Source organism: Amblyomma mixtum, chromosome 1, assembly GCF_055824585.1.
Source record: "Amblyomma mixtum isolate Tamu chromosome 1, ASM5582458v1, whole genome shotgun sequence".
Lineage (NCBI taxonomy): Eukaryota > Metazoa > Arthropoda > Arachnida > Ixodida > Ixodidae > Amblyomma > Amblyomma mixtum.
In genome coordinates, this window is record NC_143012.1 from 47,206,014 (window position 1) to 47,218,257 (window position 12,244).

The following is a 12,244-nucleotide window of genomic DNA, read 5'->3' on the forward strand; positions in this document are numbered from 1 at the left end:
GGTGCCTTTGCGTTCCGCCTCCATCGAAACGCGGCCGCCGCGGTCGGGTTCGAACCCGGGTACTCCGGCTCGGTAGACGAGCGCCTTAACCACTGAGCCACACTTGGCGGGTTCGCACCCTTTGCTCCTTGCGGAATTTCGGTAAGGCACGTGGCCTGAGCGTTCTTGTACGTCAGACGCGTTGGTGCTAGCGTTTCGACACAGCAATCGCGCCTAAAATTTCGAAACCGTGTTGCACAGTACCCAAGTAGGACTTCAGAGCCACAATTCAGCGACCAGCCAGCCTATCGATCAACGCCGTCTGTTATTCGTCCGTTTTCAAAGGGTCCGGCGTAAGGAAGGTTCTCGGTTCTCCATTGTCAATGCCTACGTCATGACCGGCAAGTTGCTTAATGCGCGATACGCCGCCAGGTGCACGCTTCGTCTGCTAAGCAGCTTGATAAGCTCTCATAACGACTGTACTCGTTCTCTAAGAAGCGTTGAGCATTGCCGCGATTAGTTTTGGGACCTGCCCTTAGGCACTATCTTAACCTAAACAAAATTTTGTTGTATTTGGCCTTTTAAGTTGCACCCGACTGTAGAAACATGCTGCACTCCCTTATGCTGATTCACAAACAAGGCGGCTGCTTTCACGTGCAAGACGAATTTCGATTGAGGCAAAATTCTAGAGGCCCGTGTACTGTGCGATGCCAGTGCACGTTAAAGAACCTCAGGTGGTCGAAATTTCCGGATCCCTACACTACGGCGTCCCCCAAAGCCTGAGTTGCTTTGGCACGTTAAACCACCATAAACCAAACCATCTATAATTGTTACAGTTGAATGGGATGATTATCAAACGTGCACAATAAAGATAATTTGTATTAATATTAATAAGTAACGCAACTTTGATGATAGCGTGAGTAATGTGGCGCAGGCAATCTCTCTCTAAAAATAAGTGATGAAATGATTTAGGACCATAAAATGAAAAAAAAAAATGCGGGTTGTTTAGCATTGCTAAGCACGGACTATTGAGCGGAAAAAGGTTTTTGCAAGTGGTCACCAACGCCACCTAGTACATGAAAGCGAGATTGAGGTGTCCACCGACACAGGGAGCCAGTTGTGCGCCTACCCTTTTGTCAAACTCGACGGACTCTACTGCGTTGTCAATGCCAACGCCAACGCCAATGAACCCAGTGAACGTCAATGAACGCCGGCGGTCCAGAGGTTTTGTTTGGTTTTTGCGGAAAGGAAATGGTGCAGTAACTGTCACATCTTGGTGGACACTCCAACCACGCCTTAAAGGAAGGGATAAAAAAGGGAACGAGAGACATGTCACGTGGCTGCCACACCTCCACTGCTCCTCCACTTTAAAAGTCGAATTGCGTCGCCGATGACCTTGGCTTTACTAGGCTAGTAATTTAAAAGCAAAAAAAAATTAGTATAGCTTACCTAAGCTTACCGGCTTCGCGCGTTAATCAGCGAAATGATTGGCATTATCCGCTAAAAGGACTGGAGCGGCAGGCTCGTTTTTACGTTTCACAGAATACTGCCATATTCGGGGCCTAACAGGCCCATTTTCGCATCTGTATGTTTACGTCCCTACTCGGCCTTTTTCCGCTTGAGGTCTTCGGTTCGATCGCGTCTCCGGCACACTTCATGGACTTCGGAGCCTGCTTTCACGACGAAAACAGTCTCTTTTGTTACCAATACGCCCGTGGTGGCTCAGTGGTTAAGGCACGTGATGGAGGCGGAACGCTAGAGGCGCCCACGTCCTGTGCGATATCAGTGGAAACCCTGCGGATGAGGTGCGATATCGCGCCTACAACCTGCTTGAGCTTCATAGAGGCATGAAGGAGCGCGACCTATGTCGCCTCATTCATGCCTTTGTCCTCAGCCGTGTGCTGTACAGTACCCCATACTTACACCTATCCAAACGTGACATAAACGCTTTGGATGCTTTGATTCGCAAGGCATTCAAGGTAGCACTTCACCTTCCCTTCAACACACCCACAGACAGATTACTAGGCTTGGGCCTCCACAATACGATCGGGGAACTGGTGGAGGCCCACCGACAGCCCCAATACATCAGGCTCACACAAACCTCCACAGGTCGGTATATCCTGGACACCCTAGGAATCAAAATACGGGCCAACGACCCAACCCTCCTCGCCATCCCACGATCCCTTCACCGAGAGCTCCTCATTAGGCCGCTCCCGAGGAATATGCACCCGTCCCACAATGAGCAGCGCCGCAGAGCCCGTGCGAAGGCACTCCATCGAGCGTACGGCCCCCAGCCGGACGCCGTGTGGGTGGACGCTGCCTGCACGGGTGATGAAGCGACAGCAGCTGTGGTGGACTCCTCTTTATCCGCCCTCCTCACACTACCTCTCCCTCCAGACACGTCCCCAGAGGCTGCAGAGGAAGCCGCCATTGCCCTTGCTATAACCCGCACGGAAGCCCGGTACATTTTATCCGATTCTAAAACTGCGATTCTAAATTTTGCTCGAGGCCGAGTCCATGTCCCTGCTTTTCGCATACTGGACTCGCCCGATGCCCCCCCGCCCCGCCAAGTGGAGCTGATATGGGTGCCCGCGCACTCCGGGAATCCCGGAAACGAGAGAGAGAGAGAGAGAAAACTTTATTTACAGAGGAATTCGGGGCACGCCCCAGGGTCCCCGCACGACCCCACTGCACTCAAGTGTTTATGTTCCGAAGGTCCATAACACTGGCTGCACGGCCGGTGGCGATGGTCTGCACGGCCGGGTCCTCCGAGCGCAGCAGGGTCTCCCAGTCCTCCCAGGTCTTGAGGTTCTCTAGGTCCCGCGGGGGAGGGTCCGCCGGGCAGAGGGAAAGGATGTGGAGGGAAGAAGCGAAGGGTTCTGGGCATAGAGTGCATGCCGGAGTGGGGAAGGAGGGATGATAATGGGCTAGGGTAAGGGGTGAAGGGAGTGTGTGTGTCTGTAGTCTGCGCCAGAGTGTTGCGTGTTTGTTATCTAGGGAGGGGTGGGGCGCGGGGTAGAGCTGGCGTAAGGCTCTGTGCGCCTGGGTCAGCTCACTGAATGAGTGCATGCGCTCCTTCGTGAATCCCCGATCAGAGGCCACCTGAGCCCGGTTTAAAGAACCTCGGGCTAAAAGGTTGGCGGCCTCGTTTCCGGGATTCCCGGAGTGCGCGGGCACCCATATCAGCTCCACTTGGCGGGGCGGGGGGGCATCGGGCGAGTCCAGTATGCCAAAAGCAGGGACATGGACTCGGCCTCGAGCAAAATTTAGAATCGCAGTTTTAGAATCGCTTAAAATGTACCGGGCTTCCGTGCGGGTTATAGCAAGGGCAATGGCGGCTTCCTCTGCAGCCTCTGGGGACGTGTCTGGAGGGAGAGGTAGTGTGAGGAGGGCGGATAAAGAGGAGTCCACCACAGCTGCTGTCGCTTCATCACCCGTGCAGGCAGCGTCCACCCACACGGCGTCCGGCTGGGGGCCGTACGCTCGATGAAGTGCCTTCGCACGGGCTCTGCGGCGCTGCTCATTGTGGGACGGGTGCATATTCCTCGGGAGCGGCCTGATGAGGAGCTCTCGGTGAAGGGATCGTGGGATGGCGAGGAGGGTTGGGTCGTTGGCCGGTATTTTGATTCCGAGGGTGTCCAGGATATACCGACCTGTGGAGGTTTGTGTGAGCCTGATGTATTGGGCCTGTCGGTGGGCCTCCACCAGTTCCCCGATCGTATTGTGGAGGCCCAGGCCTAGTAATCTGTCTGTGGGTGTGTTGAGGGGAAGGTGAAGTGCTACCTTGAATGCCTTGCGAATCAAAGCATCCAAAGCGTTTATGTCATGTTTGGATAGGTGTAAGTATGGGGTAGTGTACAGCACACGGCTGAGGACAAAGGCATGAATGAGGCGACATAGGTCGCGCTCCTTCATGCCTCTATGACGTCCCGAAACCCTGCGGATGAGGTGCGATATCGCGCCTACAACCTGCTTGAGTTTCTTGAGGGTGGTGGTGTTTTTGCCATCGTTCTGGATGTGCAGGCCCAATACACGGAGGGTTCCAACCTCAGGTACCGGGTCACCATTCAGTTCAATGGCAATGGGGGAGCGGGGGCAGCGGTGGTTCTTAGGCCGGATGAGGAAGAGTTCGGACTTCTCTGGGGAGCAAGACAGTCCGATGGTCTGTGCGTAATTTTGGGTGAGGGTGGCTGCTTCCTGTAAGGTGTTCTCTATGTCTCCGTCACTGCCGTGAGTGGTCCACAGGGTGATATCGTCGGCATAAAGAGTGTGCTTCAGGTGGGGAATAGTGGCCAATTTTCGGGCGAGGGGGATGAGGGTAATGTTAAAGAGAAAGGGAGAAAGGACGGACCCTTGAGGGGTGCCGATACTCTGAAGAGTGTAGGAGGGGGAAGACAGAGGGCCGAAGTGTATCTCAGCTGTGCGGTCAGTGAGGAATGCTTGAATGTAGGCATACGTGCGCACACCCACATTCAAGTGGGATAGAGCAGTCATGATCGCCTGATGTTCAATGCGATCAAAAGCTTTGGAGAGATCCAAAGCTAAGACTGCCTTGGTGTGACCCGGAAGAAGCGGGTCGAAAATGTCGTGTGAGAGTTGCAGCATAGCGTCCTGTGCGGATAGATGGGGGCGAAACCCTACCATGCTATGCGGGTAAAGATTGTTCTCCGCCATGTGACTTGTGAGTCTCGCTAACACAACATGCTCTAGGAGCTTCCCAAGGCATGAGGTTAGCGAAATAGGGCGAAGGTTTTGAAGTGTAAGTGGTCTGTTGGGTTTAGGTATGAATATTACCTTCGCGTGGCGCCAGGACTGCGGGAGGTTACCCTCCCTCCAGCACTGGCTGAAGTATTTCGTAATGTGGGTGATCGATTGGTCATCCAGATTACGGGGCATGGAGTTTGTGATTTGGTCTGCACCAGGTGCGGAGTTGGCGCGGAGAGTCAGGAGGGCCGCTCTGACTTCCGTCTCCGTGATGTCGGTGTCGAGTGTTGGATTTGCTAGTCCTGTGTAGTGCGGTAGAGGTATGGGGCCGCCTGGAGATGTGTACATGGTTCGAAGTGTGTCTAGAAGGGTGTCGGGATCGTCAATGTGTTCATGTGTGAGGCGTGTCACGTGGTGCTGTGTTGCTGATTTGGTGCGCGTGGGGTCAATGAGGTGTCGGAGGAGTTGCCATGCGCGTTTGCTGGACAGGTTTCCAGCGATGCCGTCACATATCTGTCCCCAGTTGGATCGGCAGAGCTCCTCAGAGTGCTGTTGGATTTGTGTCTGCAGCGCTTCCAGCCGCTTCTTAAGCGTTCTGTTGTGTTTGTTGCCTTTCCAGCGTTCTAGGATGCTGTGATAAGCCTCCCAGAGGTGGGCTAGGCGTGTGTCAAGGGTAGGTGTTTCGGTTGTAGTTTCAATGTCTCGCGTGTTGTGGTGAACGTCATGCTTGAGTGACTGCACCCATTCGTCGATGTCTGCGATGGGAGTGTCTGGGAGGGCGGTGCGTACAGCGCGAAAGGCATCCCAGTTAATGAGTTTGTGTGTTGTATTTGCGTGACGGGGTGCTTTGTACGGGACAGTGATTTGTATAATGTAATGATCACTGCCCAGTGTATGTTGTGTTCTGTTCCAGGTAACGCCGCGGATACAGCGGCTCAGCGTCAGGTCCGGACTGGTGTCCATGCTGACACTGTTGCCGATCCTCGTAGGCGCCTGAAACGTGTTGTGCACAGTGAGTTGGAGGTTCTGCAGGAGCAGCCAGAGCCTGCGACCTCGATGTGTCGTGGTTGTGTATCCCCAGTCAGTATGCTGACTGTTGAAGTCCCCGCCGATGAGTAGGGGATGTATCCCTGCTAGATGATGTAGGTCTCGCAGAAGTGATTCTAGCGAGGCCATCGGCTGGGACGGGGGGGTGGTATATGTTTGCTATAAATATGGAAGGAAGTGAATGTGTGTGATGTATAAGTTCAGTGATCACGCAGGGCGTCTCAGACGTGATGTGATGAGTTATGTAGGTGAGGCTGCGGTGGACAAGTGTGGACGCCCTGTGTGTGTTAGTGGTATCCGAGTGTGTAGATGTGTAGGAGGGGAGGGTTGCCCGGTGTGCAGTCTCCTGTAGAAGTAGTATGTGGGGCGTGGGTGTGATGGTGGGAAGGAGAAGTTGCAGAGGCGCGCGCTTTGCCCGGAAGCCGCGGCAGTTCCAAGTTAAAATGGGTAGATAATTAGTGTTCCCCCCCGCCATATTGGATGGTAGGGGGATTGAGGATGGAAGTAAGACGGGTGTCAATTGGTATGTGTGGCTCAGGATAGGTGGTTTGTGCTTGCGGAGGAAGGATGGGGGGAGTGGAGGGGGTTTGAAGTTGGGTGAAGCGATGGTTAAGATTATGTTCCAAAAGTTCCATCATCTTGGTAAGCATAGCGTCCATGCGCTGCTCAAGTTTTTCGGTGAGGGTGGCGGCAAGGTGATTGAATCTGGCCTCGAGGCGTGCGTCTAGCTCTTTTAGTTTGTGGTCAAATTTGGCTTCGAGTGCTGCTAATTTAGCGTCTATTTCTGAGGGCACGGGAGGGGGTGTGGCGTCTGTGGTGCGTTGTTTCTTTGCGGGAGGGGTGCTCGATGTGTCTGTGGATGATGGGGTCGAGTTAATGACAGTGGGTGCGGGTTTAGGGGGCATGGAGGGGGCGGGGGTGCTTAGGAGGGAGGAAAGGCGGCTTACCTCTTCACGCAAGGCCTTGAGCTCCTGGTCTCTCGGATCTGCCTGGGAGGACTGGGGTGGTGGGGGATGACGGGTAGCCTTGCCAGAAACGCGGTCTGCCCAGGTGAGACGCGTGGCGTTCTTGCTGCCATTCTGCCGGCTTGTAGAAGGCGACCGGGAAGTCGTCGAGCTGCGTTTGCTGGCTGTGCCTGGTTGATCGCAGCGGGAAAGCCGCGATGTATCCGGAGGATAGAGAGCGTTCTTCGGAGACGCTAGTTTGCGGCCCGTCCCTTGCAGTTCCCGGTGCCGGTCATATGAGGGCCGCCGCAGAAAATGCAGCTGGGGGTGCCTGAGGGCACATCTTCCTTTGGGTGGGACTGCCCGCAGCGGGGGCACTTATGAGACCTTGGATGGACGCACACATCCGCCCGGTGACCTGGGACGCGGCAGTTCGTGCAGGCGTCTATATGCCCTCGGTACGGTGTGCATCTGTGGAGGGCTCCTCCATAAAGAACTGCGCGTGGGACAGGTCCAGCCCGGAAAGTTATTAAGATGGAACGCGTGGAGCCCATTCGGTGGGCGTCCACGATGAGGGCGTCTGGGTTGCCGGTGAGCAGGTCTTGCAGGAGCTCTGACGGGGTCTCATTCCAATAAGCATTGGAGATGACTCCGCGTACTGCTCCGTCCGGCGGGGCTATGTACGGTGCTACGGCGAATTCCTTGCCTTGGTGTGTGATGGTGTTCACCCGAACCAGAGCGAGCGCGTCATCCTTTAGGGGCGTGCTTACGGTGCAGGTGTTGTTGACCGGGTGTACCCTGATTTGGGTACGCGCTGGCTCCTTAAGCTGGGACGCCGCTTGGAGGATGGCCTCTCGAAGCTGTCGGGGTGGAAGCAGGTCCAGCTGCAGCCCGCCTCGTGATCTGAACACGACCTTGTAGTCTGCAGCAGGAAGCGGCGGCTGCTGCCGCGAACGCTGCGCAGCTGTGCGCGTTGCTTGCAGGCGCGCTGACTTTTCAAGGCATGGAGACTTGGGGGTACCGGTAGCAGAGGCTGCGCCCTCCTGGCGTCGGGTTGTTGAAAGGACGTCCTTGGAGCGGGCAGGCACACTAAGAATGTGCGTCCAGTCCCTTGGGTCGTAGTCGTTGGGGTTTAGAACCTCTCCCTGCACCTGCACCTCCATGATGGCGTTGGTGGCGGAAGCGTCCGTCGGAGTAGGCCTAGCTTCCAGCGGAGAGAGGCCTAGCTCAGGCGGAGAGGTCACAGAGAAGAAAGGGCCGTGGGTGCCCGAAAAATGACGTAGGCGGGCCAAAAATTGATGGCGTGCAGCGCTCACATTCGCAGATCCGTGGGTGGTGAAATTTTGGCTGATGATGCTGGCGATTGGCAAATTCCGCTGTCTTTGTGCGGAGCCGATGTGGGGTGCGTCTGTACTACACGGCCCCCTAGCGGCTCTCCACAAGTGGGAAACACCACTGCGCAGGGAGGTCTGTGAGATTGGTTGGTTGGTTTATGGGGTTTAACGTCCCAAAGCGACTAAGGCCATGAGAGACGCCGTAGTGGAGGGCTCCGGAAATTTTGACCACCTGGGGTTCTTTAACGTGCACTGACATCGCACAGTACACGGGCCTCGAATTTCTCCTCCAAAGAAATTCAACCGCCGCGGCCGGGATCGAACCCGCGTCCTTCGGGACAGCAGCCGAGCACCATAGCCACTGAGCCACCGCGGCGGCGAACAGCGACGCTGACCATTCTGTTAAAATCAGGAAAGTTTCACTTCGACACCACTGTACAAAGTTTAGCAAGCGCGCTGAAGTATCCATAAAGATTTGCGTGCTCGAATGCATGCCGTCGCGTACCTTTGGATGCCCGCTCAGCCGCGGACACCAGCGGCTGCGGTTTTCTTCGACATATTCGCTTCAGGGAGTTAGCGCAGGCATTCCGATCCAAGATTCGGCCGTGTTCTCCAAAAAAAAGCGACATTTCAAGTCTGATGAAGCGTTTATTTTCACGAAAATAACATTTACGTGCCAAAAACAGCGCGTAGCTCGTCGGCCATGGCGGCCATGTTGGCGGCGGCAGGGAGAGGACCGGAAGAGCGGGCTTACTGCGCTGCTATTGGCTCGCTTCAGCCGCCGCTTCCGGTCTCACCGGACGCCGCGCGTCAAAATCTAGCCGGTCCTGATCGGCGGCGGCGGGCGTTTTTCTCGACGCCGGGCGTCAAATCTCCGCCGTCGGGCGAAAATCGACGACTCGAGTCTCGTGCTGCAGCACCCAACAGAGAGATGCAACAGCGGCTGAGGAGGTAGCCATTGCGCTGGCTTTAACTCAACGGAATGTCAGGGTGATTATAACAGATTCCAAATCGGCTATCCGCAACTACAACGCAGGCAGGGTATCTGTCGAAGCAGTCAAAATTCTGAATGCCGGCCCGACACCGGCAGAACTAATTAACCTTGTTTGGACTCCTGCCCACGAGGGCCTCCGGGGAAACGAGACAGCGCACGCATTGGCCCGAGGACTCACACACCGGGACTCCAATGCGGTCTCGTCGAGCAGAGAGCCCCTTCAGACGAGCGAGGAGCTGAACACGTACCAAGATATTCTTAGCCATTACAGATTAGGAAGACAGACATTACCTGGAGCATGCAAGGGCCTTAGCAAAAAGGAAGAGGTCATATGGAGAAAGTTACAGGCGGGAGTTTTTCCGAACCCACTCGCACTAAGCAGATGGCATCCGGCGATCCAAGACCCCAGGTGTAAACATTGTAATGAAATAGCAGACATGATCCGCATGGTGTGGACATGCCCTAGCCACAACGAACCAGACAGGAATATAGAGTTACCGGGCTCAGGTGGCCTCGGATCGGGGATTCACGAAGGATCGCATGCACTCATTCAGTGAGCTGACCCAGGCATACAGAGCCTCTCGCCAGCTCTGCCCCCCGCCCCACCCCTCCCTAGATAACAGACACGCAACACTCTGGCGCAGATTACAAACACATACTCTCCCCTCGCCCCTTACCCTAACCCACTATCATCCCTCCTTCCTCACTCCTGCTTGCGCCCTATGCCCAGAACCCTTCGCTTCTTCCCTCCACATCCTTTCCCTCTGCCCAGCGGACCCTCCCCCGCGGGATCTAGAGAACCTCAAGACCTGGGAGGACTGGGAGACCCTGCTGCGCTCGGAGGACCCGGCCGTGCAGACCATCGCCACCGGCCGTGCTGCCAGTGTTATGGACCTTCGGAACATTAACACTTGAGTGCAGTGGGGTCGTGCGGGGACCCTGGGGCGTGCCCCGAATTCCTCTGTAAATAAAGTTTTCTCTCTCTCTCTCTCTCTATCAGTGGACGTCAAAGATCCCCAGGTGGTCGAAATTATTCTGGAGATCTCTTTCTCTCTTTCTTCTTTCACTCCCACCTTCCTCCCTTCCCTTACGGCGCAGTTCAGGTGTCCACCGAGATATATGCGAGACAAATACTGCGCCATTTCCTTTCCTCAAAAACCAATTTACCAATTTACTTGTCCTCAGTGTCGTCTTATTCGCAGTGCAAACCCTCCGTTGGTTTTGAGGAAAGGAAAAGCGAATAACTGTCCCACTAAGTCAGTGGACAACACCAGCTGTGCTTTGAGGCACATGGCGGTAGTGTACATCTGCAAAAACACATTACACAGCTGGCGTATCACCACCTGAATTGCTTCTACTCAATGGCTTGTACAAAGCTACTACAACTTTCGCTGTAAAATTTACAAACGAAAGTGTCGGAGGATCACCGCATTCGAGAAACGCAGTTGCATTTATTTTGATGCTCATGAGGAAGACGGCTGTTTACAAAATGTCCAGGGATCGAAAGAACGACAAAGAACAGCAAGTGAGAACGGCAAACAGGGAACAGAAAAACACGAAACCGAGGCACAAAATTTACGGGCAAAATTTAAGGAAGTTTAGAGGAAAACTTAAAGGGAAACGAGAATTTTAACAAAAAAGGTGAAGTGAGTTGTCGATGCTGGAGGTGAGGGACAGATGCCGGAACTCACAACTGGCCACAGTCTGCGACAACGATTTTCTTGGAAGGCTTGCCCGACTTAGTGCCGTAGGACTCGATCTTCTTGACCACGTCCATGCCTTCGACGACATTGCCGAAGACGACGTGCTTTCCGTCCAGCCACGCTGTCTTGGCCGTGGTGAGGAAGAACTGGGAGCCGTTTGTGTTGGCGCCGGCGTTCGCCATGGACAGCACTCCAGGTCCGGTGTGCTTGAGTTTGAAGTTCTCGTCGTCGAACTCATCCCCGTAAATGGACTTGCCTCCGGTTCCGTCGTTGTCGGTGAAGTCGCCACCCTGGCACATGAAGTCCGGGATGACCCGGTGGAAGATGGAGTTCTTGTAGCCGAAGCCCTTCTCGCCGGTGCAGAGCGCTCGGAAGTTCTCGGCAGTCTTCGGCACCACGTCGGCCCGGAGCTCCATCACGATGCGCCCGAGTGGTTCGCCGCCCGCCGTGATGTCGAAGAACACTTTCGGGTTGGGCATTCTTGGCTGCTACTGGCGCTGGTGCACTGCAATCAACGTTGCTGCTCTGCAGCTGGCCTTCTGATCCGAGTGCTTCCGGGACAGAAGTGACGTGTACCACCGAAAGAGCGCTGAAAACGCTATTGCCACTAAAGAACGCGCGTGGCCGCGTGACCAGCAGCGCGTGGAGAATGAAACAACACGTTCAGAGGTGGAAAGGGGCTCACAGGAAATGTTCGTTCGGGGAACGAGAAGCGCGCGCAGCGTGCAGCATCGCTTGAGACGAGCCAAGACCTCTTCCAGCCAACGTCACCGGCGTATGTATGGCAAACCATTCGGCTTCTGAGAACGTGATGCAGCGCGTTCCATTCAAGCAGAGGGTTTTGTGTTCGTATTCATGCGCAATCTTGCGCTTGCCATGAGGCCTGATTACCATGGCGGTTACCATGAAGCAACGCTGCTCTCCCTTCGGGAGTTCACACTTGAGACAGTATTTTTGACTATCAAATGTGGCCTCCCTGTCCCAGCACTTCCTCTCTCGTGATAGGCCTTTCTGACAGCTCTGTTTGATAAAGATTACTCACTCACATGCGGAGGCAAATTTCTAAAGGCCCGTGTGTTGTGCGATGTCAGTGCGCGTTAAAGAACCCCAGGTGGTCGCAATTTCCGGAGCCCTTCACTACGGCGTCCGTCATAGCATGAGTCACTTTGGGACGTTAAACCTCATAAAGCAAGCAAGCAAACTCACATGCAGAGGTACCATGCTGTCGTGAGCGGAGGTATCGTCTTAGCTGAACACGGGGTGTGACAGACACTGTGCCGTTATGGAGGATTCCAGATTAATTTCGATCACTTGGGGTTCTTTTAATATGCACTGCACAGCACCTGACGGTGAAAAAACGCTTGAGCGCATGTGACAGACTCGGGAAGAAAAAAAATTTAAAATTGGTTTTGAGGAAAGGAAATGACGCAGTAACTGCCTTACATATGTTGGTGGACACCCGAACCGCGCAGTAAGGGATGGTATGAATGAGGGAGTAAAAGAAGAAAGCAGGAAAGAAGTGCCATAGTGGAGGTATAA

The 12,244-nt window shown here is 54.6% G+C and overlaps 1 protein-coding gene and 1 pseudogene across 1 annotated transcript in view; both read right to left on the minus strand.

Annotated features, from left to right (window-relative positions):
• LOC149366237 (MAM and LDL-receptor class A domain-containing protein 1-like) overlaps positions 1-12,244 on the minus strand; it is a 48,758-nt gene that overhangs the window by 28,621 nt on the left and 7,893 nt on the right. The window lies entirely within an intron of this gene.
• On the minus strand, positions 10,599-11,228 carry LOC149366238 (peptidyl-prolyl cis-trans isomerase pseudogene; annotated as a pseudogene).